This window comes from Mercenaria mercenaria, unplaced genomic scaffold (genome assembly GCF_021730395.1).
Source record: "Mercenaria mercenaria strain notata unplaced genomic scaffold, MADL_Memer_1 contig_3254, whole genome shotgun sequence".
NCBI classification, from domain to species: Eukaryota; Metazoa; Mollusca; class Bivalvia; order Venerida; family Veneridae; genus Mercenaria; species Mercenaria mercenaria.
This window is the reverse complement of record NW_026461376.1, coordinates 21026-35177: the sequence shown is the minus strand read 5'-3', so window position 1 is coordinate 35177 and position 14152 is coordinate 21026. Positions and strand designations below refer to the sequence as shown.

The 14152-nt window shown below is 33.9% G+C and overlaps 1 long non-coding RNA gene across 1 annotated transcript; it reads left to right on the top strand.

Annotated features, from left to right (window-relative positions):
- The first annotated feature begins 9688 nt into the window (after positions 1-9688).
- Positions 9689-13480, top strand: LOC123545620 (uncharacterized). The gene is made up of 3 exons (XR_008369194.1): positions 9689-9956; positions 10487-10547; positions 13070-13480. It is a non-coding gene; the product is annotated as an uncharacterized LOC123545620 (long non-coding RNA).
- Positions 13481-14152: the final 672 nt, after the last annotated feature.

Sequence of the window (14152 nt, the reverse complement as noted above, 5' to 3'; positions counted from 1 at the left end):
AGTTTAGACAAAATATGGAATGGTATGAGAAACTTAACTTATTTCTATGTCAAAAAGGGCTAAACTGAGTTAAAGTCCTTTGCCTAGTTATGAAGTCTTGGCTACATAATGTAGACTGTGATGGTAAACAAGTTTAAAAGCCATTTGGCAAACAGGTTAGGCAAAATATGGACTGGTATGAAAAATTTAACTGATTTCCAAGCCCAAAAAGGGTCATTATTCAGCCAAAATAGTTGACAGAATTATGTACTCTTGCCTACAGATGGAAATTATGTTGATAAACAAGTGTATCAAAGCCATATGCCAAATAGTTTTCACATAACGTGGACTTGTACGAAAACAGAACCAATTTCCAAGTCCAAAAAGGGCCATAATTCAGCCAAAATAGTCGTCAGAGTTATGTACTCTTGCCTACAGATAGAGACTATTATACGTAACAAGTGATAACAGTTTCAAAGCCACATGTCAAATAGTTTTGACAATACGCTGACTTGTACGAAAAACTGAACAAATTTCAAAGTCCGAAAAGGCCCATAATTCAGCCAAAATAGTTGTCAGAGTTATGTATTCTTGCCTACAGAGGGAAATCATGATGATAAGCAAGTGTTTAAAGTTTCAAAGCCATATGTCAAATACTTTGGACAAAACGTGGACTTGTACGAAAACAGAACAAATTTCCATGTCCAAAAAGGGCTATAATTCAGCCAAAATAGTTGACAGAGTTATGTACTCTTGCCTACAGATAGAGACTATTATACTGAACAAGTGATAAAAGTTTCAAAGCCATATGTCAAAAACTTTATACAAAATATGAACTGGTACGAAAAACTTAACCAAGATTTTTAAGTCAAAATGGACCATAATTCAGCCAAAATCCTTGATGGAGCCATGTACTCTTGCCTATAACTGAACATTGTGATGGTAAACAAGTGTTGAAAGTTCCAAAGCTTTATCTCGAAAGACTTTGTCAAAATGCGGACTGGTACGAAAAACTTAAGCAAGGTGTGAAGCCGACGCCGACGCCGACGCCAACGCCAACCCAAACGCCGAAACGTGGTGAGTACGATAGCTCTACTTATTCTTCGAATAGTCGAGCTAAAAACTGTGTTTTTTACTGAGTCGTTTTATTATGACGCGCATTGTAACGGTATGTTTGTTTTCAGGTCCGTTTCCATGTTTGTCTATGATACACTCCGTTTGCAAGTGTGGTTTCTCGTGGGTTTTGAGAATATTAAAATGCACTGCAAAAAGTTACAAAAGACGAGTTGCTTGCAATCAAGTACCATGATAAGCCATTTTAAAGGCCTAGATTCACTACTATATAAGTGTCCCCCCCCCAATCCAATATACAACTCCCATCTTATCTGCTGCTTATCAGCGATTATGTAACCGTAACTGATTAGAGGGCAATTAGCACAGCAGGGACCCCTAGAGCATGAAGATGTGTGCAGTGGAGTTGAAAGAAATTAATTTTTCTTAATAATATTAATTATTATTTTGATATTATATAAATGATAATAACTATTACTTTATTGTTATAATAATGATAATAATAATAATAAAAAAAAATAATAATATTATTATTATTATTATTATTATTACATAAAGGATGATTAAAGATACAGTAATAATATAGAAAATAATAATGATAATAAAACACAAGTATAGTGAAAACTTCATGGGTTCTTTGTGCTGACAAACAATATTTTTCTAATTAGAAACTGGGTTTCTTGTATTCATGTAATCAACATTATTTGAACTTCAAATTATTGTGTTCCATCTATACTGAGGTTTCATTTTCAGTATGTTGCCAAAAGTGACTTTTTTCATGCTTTGCTTTGTAACTTTGAAATGCACATACTGTTTTCAATTTTTAGACTAATGTTATTAACAGTATTCTGCAAGCTTTAGCTGAGTGAAAGTCACATTTTTCTGAAATATCACAATTCTCCAGACAGACTTTGAAAAAATAAAAACTTGCATATTTCTTTAAGTAAGTTTATCACTGTTTCATTATTGTGAAAATAAGTTACTGATTATCTTATTATTGTGTTTGATCAACAAATATTTTTCTTTACATAGAAATGCCAAAAAAAAAAACAAACAAAAAACTAGTATAACTTTAAAAGTTATCAATTATATATCAATTTAAGATAAATTACATTGTTTCCCCTTATCACTAATTGATACACTTGTAAGGTAGACTGACTGTCCAATAAACATTGACCCTTGTTTATTGGAATCATACTGTGATGGTCATTAGCCCCCAACTGTGCTGGTGAAGACAGAAATCCCTTGGCCCACTGCCAAAATCTAGGCCTTTAAAAGAAAATTGGAAATATAGATGTTGAAAAGTAGAACGTGAAACGGAAGATAGTAACATATACCTTTAATACAAAAAATACCAAAACTAAGAACATTACACTTCTGAAAATACAAAATCCTGACAGTGGAATGAAATGAAGAGTGATGTTCTCATAGATGGCAGAAAATAAAAGTATTAATAGGTCATGATTTTAAAACTGACTTCTCATATTCACATGAACAGTAAATTTCCTGTACAGTGTTATTGTCAAACATGATCCAGTTTCAAGTGTTTAATAAAGTTTCATCAAGAAATGTTCAGTTTTAAGAAAGATATGGACAGTTTACTGAGGTCACCCCCTGTCGATTTATATACCCAGATTTAGATCTTGTCGCCATCTGAGTGCAAGTTTTAGTGAAAGTTTATCTACATTGGAAGCTGAAATATGATTTATTCCGTAAAAGAAAGGAGATAAAGTTTATTAATTTGGATCATTCTCTGACATTACAGAGATAATTCTGATCTTTTTGGTCGAACCACTAAGATAAAAATGGGCACACCTGTCAAAAAAATAGGCCAAAAGTTACAAAATATTCAAATTTCACGCTTATTTTAAACGTCTTTCTACACTATTTACAACAGATAATTGACCATTTACATAACCTGTGATGGCTTCCGACAAAAATCATATCCTAGCTCTTATATAGGTTAGAGGCCACCAATTGCTTTCCAACTGACTTACATTATAGCATTATGCTATGGTGTATACGGCCTTACATAAATCAAACATGAATATCTAATTACATGTTTTTCAAGAACTATCATAGTTTTACCAAAATATCGGACGAAAAACATATGAAGTGTGATACGTTTTTAAGTGATTTTCGTGTAAATGAGATGACCCACTGTTTATATCTTTGGCATGGTGGTAGAAGTTCGGTTGATAAAACTTTTTGATACACAAATGATATAGCAAATTTTGTCAAAACGTATAATAAAATACTGTAAATGCAATAAAAAATCTCAATTTCGAAACAGAATCACTTTTGGCCAATCAGAATGCACAAATAGGTAAGAAAATTCTCATTCCCTGTAAGTTCCCTGTACGTTTTGACAGGTGGACTCTGATCTATAGCTGACGCATCTGTTACTTGAAAATACGCCCTAATGAAACTATATATATATAAATATATAAATCATATATGCTTTGTTAGAAAACCAGGAGCAAAGTTTTAGTCGATAAATTGGTCAATTTAATTAGCGGCATTGTCGTTATGCAATGTTGTCTTACGAATATTTGTTAGTTAGGCATTCGTTACTAATTGAAAGAAGAGAAACATTCCTGTAAAGTTTTGAAAGATTTTTCTCCTTTTTACATATAAGGTATTTGTTTGAAAAAAACAAAAACAAAAAAAAAAAAAAACAACAAAAACGGGGCATGTTACGCAACTGTACATTCGTGCGTCTTTATGCTCGTCGTCTAAAACCTCTGCAAGGAGGAGAGAGGCGGTAGATGATACAAAGAGCGTATTGCATTACTATGATGAATCGCGTATTCTATTTAATTTAGTCCTTTACTGTTTGACAACCAGTTTCGGGAAAAATAAGATCAAGCTTTATGTCCGTCAGACATTTCGTCATCGAACCACTTAAATGATATTTAGGGCCAGCCTACAAAGAGCAAAAAATAAAAGGCCATACAAATTTTCACTGAAAAGTTATAAAGGCCTTCTTTTATAATAAAGCGCCGAGTCCATGTAATTTGGTCAGACGACTTAAACAATACTTAGGGTCTTTTTAAAAAGGCCATACATATAGAAACTAAAATATGGCCCCTGGTTCAGGCCTAAATCAAAATATTGCTTGTTTCCCCTTCCAACCCAAGCCAAAAGTCTGCGGCCCAACAGTTTTTATTTTGGCCGCAGGAAAAAGTGTTTTTTTTTCTATTTTATTTCGGAAGAATTATCCTATCGTTGCCTAAAAGCAGTGAGTAAAACAGGTGTTTTTCCGCCCATTTATTCTGTCGTTTGTCAGTCTCATCCCAATTGAAAGTTTTAGATTTTATTTCCAATTTAGAGAGAAACAATCCTTATCTGCAATCTAAACAAACAGATAAACAAAATCCACCAAGAAATAAAAAAGAGATATAAAAAGGGATCATCTGATCAATTTATAAGCAAATCCTAGGTGCACTGTTACATTCGGACTTGATTTCAATTTTTAAGACCGATTTATACATGATTTCTGAATTTGCAATCGGTCCAGCACGGCGAATTCCGGTCCGAAAACCGACAACGCTGCGTTTTCTGATCCCAGTGTACCGTGTTCATAATGTTTCGTACTCAAACCTATTTGTATTGACAGAAAAATCAATTTTCAACACAAACATAGCGTACATCAAAACAATCGTAAATTTTACTGCCTAAACTCCTTGAAAAATATATCAAGTGCTTCCAGGTCTTTTACTTGTGAAACATGCAGAATGGAGAAATATTTCCTACATTCAAGCGTAATGGTGTAATAAAAAAAAACACGCACGTTATTCACCCATAAGTTACTTTTTAGGCTGAGTGGTCACACATACATCCATAACAATTTCTGGTCTATAACTTCTGGCCGCAGGAAATCTTTCGACTTGTATTTAGTTTGAGATGCATGTGGCTTAAGGTAGTGCTCTCATAATGACAATGTATGATGTTTTGTATTTACTGTAAAGATGTTTAAGTATTCATAATTGTTAAATTATAATATGTTTTACTAAGTCTTCTAAAATGTCGAAATGTAACTCTAAAAGTTGATCGGCTGTTAGCTTAATCACCTGTTAAAGTTTCGAACAACTGGGCCCTGGTGTTCATCAAAAGAAAAGTAATACATTCTTTCTTTGTAAAACAATTTCCGTTTAGTCCATATGTGTTTTCAATGGTTTCAATTTTTTGAAATTCCAAAAAGGCTTTAATTTTATGCTTAAATCAGTTTAGCAGCTATTCAAGTAGATGATATGCACATACTCCAGTGACACAATATCTGAGGAGGGTTACACTCCTGAACAGACTCATTAACAACTATGAACAAACTCAAACCGTGTCTGATTCTGTTCTGCTTGGTTGCGTTCTATGCTTCCTCGTGATCTTATAGATTTAATGGTTAACGATATGCCCCGTATTTTGAAAAGAAAAATTAAAACCACACCAAGTCATAGAAAAAGGCTTATTTTACAAGAAAATTGAAGTGCATATAAAACAGGTATATTAATTTACAAAACAATTGTCGATTTACTGATATATACATTGTATGAAAATGACTACATAAAGGGACTATACTTTTGGACAGTTCAACGACTTTAATAACTCACTATTTTCAAACGACTGTTTCAAGTCTTCGTTTTGATGCATTTGCAATAATGACCCAGTACTGAAATTTCACATAACAATGAGTAAGGAAGTTTTTAGCAAGCATTTTTTCTCCTTCACAAATGTCATTCATATTCGAAGTGGGATAACTCTTCGAGAATATTTTAAGTATCAGCCGCACGGGACAGCATTGTAGAACATCTAATGAACATGTTGATTGTTGGTAAAAATGTTTTTTGTTTACAAAATATTTCTGTGTTTTGATGATATACAAATTTTACAACAGGTACGTTTTTCCTATGCCATAGTTAATCAATGAATTTTAAACTGAAACATTAGAAACTTAACTTACAGAATATTTTGGCATCATTGCGATTGTTTTACCAAATCAAAAATCAAAATTTATTCGATTGTCATTTATTGCAATTTCGTAGATGTACAGATCCATTGAATTATACACAAAAATAATATAATGTTATAATTGTGTTTTCAAGTGGTAGTGATTTTTGGTCGTGGATTATTGTTTTCATTAATGTCATTGTTTCTGATAAAACAATATATGCTTCATCCTTTTGTTTACTAAATTGTCTGTCCTAAACAATAACACGTGAGGCGAAATAATAGTAACAATGGAAAACAAAAACAAAACACTTCACATATTCATGTGTCTACAAGCCTACATCGGACGTCAAACAATAGGTTCTGACAAGTATCCAGCCTCGTTATCATTTGATGACAGTACACTTGAATCCGAACTCTATACTTTGCCCTACTGTTCTACATTTTCAATAGATCACAGCACGTTCTGTCTTTTTAGCTACACATTTCTAATTTCAAACTATTCAAACATACCTTACTAGCAATCACTCAAACTTTTTAATCCACATATTTTTTGTTTGCCATTATATCGGACTAATTGTCTATGTTATAGTATAAGAAATAAACTTTAATATACAACTTTTAGATAAATCTATATTATACTGCCGTAGTTTCTAATTCCGATTATTTTTCCTGGAGTTATGGCCCTTTCTTTGCTTCTGTATGATATTGTGTACTCAACCACTCCTACATTTTCCATCCAATTAAAATGAAGCTTGGTATATACATCATCAGCACGAAGTGGACATGCTCATGTTATCGAGATTTTTGTGTCTTATTATTTTTCTCAAGATTTATTCATCATTCTATCAAGCATTTTTAGGAGTCCTTCACCTAAACTGAGAAATTGACATTGGCCCTAAACTGTGTCGGTGTATCTTAAAGCTCAACAAAACCACTTTCTCTTTGCTTTTTAAAACGACTTCAATGTTTAGTATTGAATTTGCCAATGTAGAAAGAACAATTTGGAGTTCATTTTCTTTGCAGTTTTTGTTATCTGTATAAACTCTTTTGTGCATAAAAGGATATTCCTCACTGATTTTTGAAGTAACAAGTCGAGCAGAAAAAGTAGGAAGATAAACTTTACATACTTATCCTTACGCAGCACACAAGCCTTTTTCAAGCTGACCATTTTAACTGTGATTATACATAAACACGCACATATGTATGAACAGGAACTCTTTCATGTCCGGACAATAACTCTGCCATTCATCAAGGGATATTTAACTTACTTGGCACAAATTTTACCCATACTAAGATGAAGTGTCATGTTTCCAAGGTCAAGGTCACACTTAGAGATACAAATTTAATTAAGTCTATTTCTTGTTCGGTCCATACCTCTGCCATGCATTTATGGATTTTGAAATTGCTTGGCACAATTGTTCCACAAATTAATACAATTTCTCGTGTTAAAGATCAAACCCCTAGCTTCAATGCCATTTGGAGATCACAGGTTTAGAGCATCTGTTTCATATACAGTACATAACTTTTCCATTCATCTAGTAACTTCAATATAACTTGACACAAATATTTCCAATTATAAGACAATATGTCATGTGCAAGACCCAGAGTTCTGTCTCAAAGGTCAAGGTTACACTAAGAGGTCAAAGATAATAGGTCTTGTTTTTGGTCTGGTCAAAAACTTTACTTTGCATGGATGGATGGTCATGTAAATTGACACAACAGTAACCATAAAAAATTCATTTGTTGAATGCCAGACTCAGTTACCTTTGGAGATAAACATTTTGGACATTCTTCTATCTAGTCTGTAATTTTATATGTAGGTAACTTGGCATTAATATACGCCATTACAAGACAATCTGTCATATGCAGAGGTCAAGGTCACGGGCACCCAAGTTAACTTTTTTGTTTTGTTGATACATGAAATTACTTTCCTTTTATATGATTAAGTACAATACATGTTTTATCCTTGTTTTACCAGTAGTTCAAATTACGTTTAAAGTAAGATGATTGTTATTGGTTAATATTAAAAGATATCTTAAAGTGTAGACTTTCAGAATGCAAACCAAGGCACAAGTAAATATAAGTAAATACAGCATTGATATGATTGCAATACTTTCGGTTTATATGCAGTGCAACTACTTTCTCTCATGTGTTATTTAAAAACAAGTTCCATTAGTAACATATAAATGTCATGCATTACATTTGTTTATTAATTACTTCCTTTGAATATGATTTAATATTTTAGATATTTTTGTTATTCTAATAAAATCTCATTAAATATTTTATATACAGATATTAACATTTGAAAAGCATTCACTTATTATAGATTTCCATACATTTTTCGTCATGAATTATATTATATAGAGTTATGATTTATATAGATTGTTAGTATGTTGCCCCCTCCCCCCACCCTTACTTAGAAGTATTCTCATGCAATATGGTTTGTGATAAATGTCCCTGGGTTGGGACATTGATAACTCTGTTACAAATTATTTTACTTCATGTGGGAGAGTTATAATTCAATGACCGAGGACCCATTATACTATATTGTATATGCGATATTGACTGAGGAGTCTTTTTCTATAACATAAAGACTGGCGAGTTTTGCTATGTCAAGATAGTCAAAATACTGCATATTAAGGAGCCATTTAAATCAATACCAGGAGTCATAAAATTATGACCAGAGAGTGATAACTTTATGTCATTTTATGACTCCGGGCATATAGTGATTGAAATGTCCGTCCGTTTGTCCGTCCCCGAAAATCATATCTAACCGTTTCGCTCGCAGCCCACATTAATGACCCAATTTAGTTCATACTCATGCACAGCAATATGTTCAAACTGACCTATATATAAATAACCCAGACCCTCATGATATCTTCTGTTGCAATCTTTAAACCTTATAATTTATAATAAACAACAGTTTTAGTAATACATCCCACATAAATGACCCAATTTAGTTTATACTCACACTCAACAAACCTTGTGGCAAGACCTACAAACTGACCTATATTTATATATATATGACTTTGACCTTCATATGATTTTCACCTTAAGACATAAAACCTCAAAAACAATATGTTTGGTCATACACCCAGGGACATGATTTTGCGTTTTGAAAACGTACCTCCTTTTTCTATGAAATGACGACCAAAGGTCATTATTCTATGGAGGTCAAAATACTTCCTTACACCGGCAATGAACATGTGATTAAATGAGAAAAGAAACATGTAACTGCTGATAGAAGGATATAAATTGCAGTTTTTGTAATAATAATATATTTAGGGTCTGTTTTAATTCGCGTAAAGGCCTTTGACCCCGCCACGGCCATGTTCCCAGTATCCTTACGAAAGTTATAGACAGTGATTCAATTCACAATTGAATTCCTTATATGAGATCAGTGTTGCTATTATATCTGGAACCTTAAGATCATGGAGTCCGTTCGACGTTTTCCATAGTAGAGCTACGGGTATGAGGGGCAGTATTCGTTTCATAACTTTTCACGAACTTATTTGATAAATCAACGGGGTCTGCTATGTTGCAGTATTTGATTTTCTTAATTGCGTTCTATGCTTCCAAAGGACTATTCATTTTCATGCTTTGTCAGTCTACAATTACAAGATGACATTATTTGCTACTTAAAGGACGTAACGCGTTACGCATAGCAAGGACCAGCTATGTGGATATCCCATTTTCAAAATGCAAATATAATAAAACAATGTAAATATTATAAAAAAATATAAGAATTATTAATAATATTGACAATCACGCAGGGAGCGGATATTGATTGAGTCAGTTGTATGTAAAAAAGTTAAATAAGAGAATAAGAAATCAACATTGACCTTTGATAAAAACAAATCGAGAAAACAGTGTGCAGCTTAAGTTGTTAGAAATGGGATTACGAATTGGTTGTAGAAACTTCTTGGTTTTTATTGCGATATTCGCTGAATTGCTTCAAGGTAAGTGTAAAATTTACCGAAGACGCTACAAAATGAGGGATGTTTAAAAGGTAGATAATTTGAAGACTTATTTGTTTTTTTTTTATGTTAAACAAATGCATTTTGATTCGAATTTGTACCTTTGCTTTTCGAAAATGCTTTGTAAGACATGTGCTTGGAAATACTTGTAAACAGTATTTTGTAAATTCATCCACGGTGTCATACGACAGCTTTCCATTTTGTAGTGATGGTACAAAAAATTGTGTGCATTTCTTTACTGACCTGTTTATATCGTCTTACCTCAAGTCGGCAGTATTTCTTTATGACACGAAAGAAAAAGATCCTTGTTAGGGTCAAGCCCTGTGGTGGGATACGGTGAACAATTAAAAGTAGGCGGACTTTGAAAATCGTCCGATTTTCAGAGGAGTCCGGTTTTTGGAGGGTTCTGTTTTCAGAGTTTCTACTGTATTGTGTTCAAACATCAATGATAGTGCAAACGTTTTTCTGTTATATTATGTTTACAAAGTAAATATTTTAATGTTGAATTTTAGATTACCTAATTGAATGTCGACGTGGGGGGTTCAGAGTCAGAACTGGAGGGGGATCAAGCGCGTAAGTATTTCAGTAACCTCATTAAGATTTTTAAGGCTAAAAATCTATGTGTGGCTCAGGTAACATTGGTCAAAAAATAGGCTAGGTAGGTAGGCTTTTTCCCCAGACGCATGTGGTTACAGACATTAGTGGTATATGCACATTGAAAACATATCATCATAATATGCCATTCTTAGTGACATTTTGTTATTACATACACCATATTGCACCAAGATGGTCTAGAGGTCAAGAAATAATCAGTCCTCCGAACAGAAACCAAGGTTCGAATCATTGTACTGGCAAAAATCCTCCATACTGCAATGCCACTAAATTTGCATTTGTCATTCTTTTTTAAATACTAAACCAGAGCTCTGAGTGGAATTCATTTTATTTTTAGCAATTCTGAAAGGGGACTTCTCGAGGAACATTCCTGTGAAGTTTAATAAAAATTGGCTAAGTGGTTTAGGAGATGTCATTTAAAGCGAAATCATGTATGACCTGTGATTTAGAATGAAACAATAGTCAAGCTATTGAGCTAGCTGTTTAGCGACGTGGCTGAGTGTCCGACTGTCATACGAGAGGTCCCGGGTTCAATCCCCGGCAAGATAAAAAAGATTATTCCTCTCAAATTACTATAACGGTGATTGGCATAATTTGTTGTGCGGTTGTAGCCCACCAGGGGAATGGTATCAGGCTAGAAACTGCAAGGATGTGCAGTTGATGCCTAGCTAGATATTGCAAGGATATTCCAAATTGTCAGAGGGGTTAGGTATGTAGTAGTAAATTGCAGAGAGGTGGATGAATGTAGTATTTTAAATAATAGCAGAGCTAGCGGCGCGGCCAGCGTCGCATTACGGTTAGACGTGTGAAAAAGAAAATGAATATTGTGTATAAATCTATTATGAATTTGAAAATTCGTGGTACTTTTTGGAATAGGTGTTGTTCGGGTTTCTTCCAGTACACTATGCGCATATTAATCAGTAAGACGTCAGTAGACGCTTGCTGTTTAGGGATGACAAAAGCGTCTTGCTTACTGCTTCGAACATGGAATAAAAATGTAAATGAGCGTCTGATAATAAGAAATTTGTGCTAAATACATTTTCTACGAAGAAGAAAATATGCATTTTTTTTCCATGTAAAACGACTTTCGTCACGCTGCCATAACTGAAATTTATTATATATACTTATGTTTGAAATGATTGATGTCATAGTTGCACTGTGGTGTAGTGGTTTACGTTTTCGTTTAGCAGTCCAGAGATCGGGAGTTAGATCCTCACCAGAACTATTTTTTAGACATGCATTCAGAAATCATGAATTGTCATTATTTATTTATTTGGGTTTTACGGCGCACCAACACAGTATAGGTTATATGGCGCCAAACAGGACTACAAATTTTGGTTTCACATCTCATTTACATCGAAATAAAAACACGAGGTATGGAATCAAAATTTGCATACCTGCTGGAATCACAAAGTTACAGCAAAACCAAGTGTTAAGACCCTATTAGTCGCCTTTTACGATCATGCAAGGGTAAGGCAGTGGTTCCAATTCTTTTCATACACAGATCGTTCCAGAACCACATGGGGCGAATTATCATTAATACAAATAATTGTAATGGATCTAATAGAACATAAATTTCCTAAAACGGATCCATAATTCCATATTTTCAGCTATTGCAATAACAACATTCCTTTAAACGTTTTAAGAGGCACTGGTGATTTTTCACGGGAGCTCTGCCTTATAGGTAGCACCTAATTTCATATTATAGGCCACTTTAAACAGCCTTGCTGTTGAGCTAGCTCTTTAGTGACATGGTTGAGTATCCGACTGTCATACAGGAGATCCAGGGTTCAATTCCCGGCAAGGACAAAACGATTATTCCTCTCAAATTACAACAATGGTGATAAGGATAATTTGGTGTGCGGATGTAGATCACCGGGGGAGCCGTAACAGGCTAGAAATTGCAAGGATGTGCAGTTGATGTCTGGCTAGAAATTGCAAGGATGGTGCAGTTATGTCTGGAACCATAACAGGCAAATTTGTAACCACGAAAATTCTTCGTTCAGAAAATCGATAAATAATCCTAGGGTCGGCGGTGAAAAATAGGGTCGGTCGGGTTACCTGAACCACACATATAATTTTCAGCCTAATTACATGACAATATTTTATGGTATTAATTTTAAGAAATTATGCAAGCATACAATTTATTGAATACAGAGATAAATGGAAGAGAACTTTTCTGTTAGATGAATAAATGTCTTTCACAATAACTATCGAGGATGAATATAAGAGTACACATAAACATACCAGTTACATTTGAAAGCTGTGTATTTACAATTATGAACTATTTTGAACATAATCACCAACACGTTATGATGAATAATATATTGATTAGCCCAAAAGTTTAGCGTTCAATCAGACTTTCCTCACAAGTTTATAAGAAAAGTATCTTATATTTAAGAAAAAAGGTCACTTGATTGGAACCAATATTGGTTTCAATTACTTAGTGTCATTTGGTTTGATATTTTTATCGATATTTTCAGCTCTGGTAATACATGGTGGATATATTTGGTTGCTAGCGTAGGAGCAGCTATCCTTCTGACCGCCGTCGTGTATATTTGCGAAAAGTGCCGATAGCTATACATGTGTCTTATTGGACATGCAATTTTGTGCCATAAACATATACTTACTTTCCTGTGCCCAAAACAATCGCTCTGGTATTGCGGACACTTGCTTCAGATATGCTGATAATTTTGAACTCAAGGGTTTAGGTTTTAACAATTTCAAGCGGTTTTGAATCGTATTTGGTAGCATTATAATTCTTCCAAGATGTAATTATTCATTTCTTTACTTTTTATTAATAATTACTTGTATATGTACTTGCTTACAAAAGTTCCTCAAAGCGTACGTTAACTGTATAATGTTTTGCCGACACTGAATAAATCTGATCTTAATTTTATTGTTAATTCTATGTCTACAACACTACAGTGCTTGAATGTCGAACTCTAGTGGCTGTATTGCACAAGAGATTAAATACTCTGTAAATATTCTTATTCCTCCAACCATTGCTGTTTGTATATCAATTATTTATAGAAGTTATCCTCACGCTGTTGAACCTTTACATATATTATGGTAACAGCTAGTATGGTACTCGATCAAACCGAGTCTTTTTCTTTTAAATTTTATTACCCAGCTAGCTTACGGAAGGTCGATTGTTCTACCCAAGTGACCGATCGTGATGAAATAATACCCGGAAGAGGCACCTTCGGTCTTCCTCCACTGCGAAAGGCTGGAAAGTCGGCATATGAGCTATAATCGTATTGGTGTGACATTAAACAAAAAAAAATACAGTTTATTAAAAGTCTCAACTTAAGTCCGTAAGTGCCTTGTGGCGGTAGCAAAAATTGTCCCCGTACTTGGACGCATTTTTGTAACACTTTCTGCTTCTTTGAGATCATGGAGTACATCCAGTGTACAGATAGAATAAAATTCCGCTTCAGCCGATGCTAGGGATATTTCACATTTCATTACCTCTCATGAACAAAGTCTGATGTTACATTGTTTGATTGTGTTTTATGCTTCCGAAAGGATTTTCTTATCATTTATCATGACTTTTGTTTTACTTG